Source organism: Octopus bimaculoides, chromosome 1 (assembly GCF_001194135.2).
Source record: "Octopus bimaculoides isolate UCB-OBI-ISO-001 chromosome 1, ASM119413v2, whole genome shotgun sequence".
NCBI lineage: Eukaryota > Metazoa > Mollusca > Cephalopoda > Octopoda > Octopodidae > Octopus > Octopus bimaculoides.
Window position 1 is genome coordinate 15412967 of NC_068981.1, and position 1382 is coordinate 15414348.

Sequence of the window (1382 nt, forward strand, 5' to 3'; positions counted from 1 at the left end):
TATATATATACATATATAGTTGAAATTCACAGAAGAAACAAAAGACGAAGACAGGTGTATGAGCAACAAGCATGTGTATTAGTTTGACGATCGAAAAAGTGAGAAAGTCTTTTATGTTTCGAGCCTACGCTCTTCACAAGAAAGGAATACGAGAAAATAAACAGAGTGAGAATACATATATGTAATATACATAAACACATGCACGCATACACAGATTGTTAACACAAGGTTATTCGAATTTTATTGATGATGTCTGTGGCATTCTTCGAAAAAGCAAATAAAAGTTGCATATAGCATGTTGAGATGTTTCAATAAATTAAATGTGGGACAGAGACAAAATAAGTTATAGATTAGTTAACCAAAGTAAAATAAGATTCGCGTGGGAAAATGGAAAATAGGAAATAATGAATATCCATTAACAAATGAATTTTTTGTGGAGTAGTTGATATTTGGGCTTAGACCAGCCTGGATCCTAACGAATAACGTACGTGTAAATTTTATATGCAGTTGTAGAGCTGGGACAAGAAATTGTGTGTGGAATAGTATTTTCAGAACTGAAGGAAAAAAAAAAGGACGATGATATTAGAAACAAGTAAAAGCATTCCAAAATAAAAAAGTAAAACTAAACATGATTAAAATATAAATATTTTCATATATAAATTGACAGACATATCAACAAACAGACAGACAGACACACAAACACACACACACACACACACACACACACACACACACATACACACACACACACACACAATTTATGGTTTCATCCACGCAAATAGAAATACATACACAAACAAATTGTCTCCATTATATTTTAAATCAGGTACTTACTTTATAAGGTGTTGCCGAAATTCTAAGTTACGATAACGTAAATGCAATATATATATATATATATATATATATACACTTAGTCAAAAAGTGCTAAGAGGACACTAACAAAACCTGAAAAGCCGGGCTTCCACCGAGTTTCCATCTACCAGTTTAACTCCCAAGACGTTATATAAATAAAAGACATTCGGCCATTTTGACGTGCGTTGGGACTGAAACTGAAAAGCGTGATATAATCGCGCCTATACAAATATAAACATATACATAATCTAACCGGCATAATGATATGTTATATATATTTTATTCAATGGCCAGATAACTGAAGAGATAGCGGTGTGGGTTTCCGCCCTGGCATCCGAAACTCGGAGTTTTATCATAGCTACCGAATAATTGTCACATATTTTTACATATATATATATTAAATTGCAAATATTGACACACACGCACACATATAACACTCGGACAAATATATTTACACTTAATGTAAGCAAACAAAAAGCCTGTTCATATATGTATATATAAAGACGATAAGCAATGATTAGAGTAATATT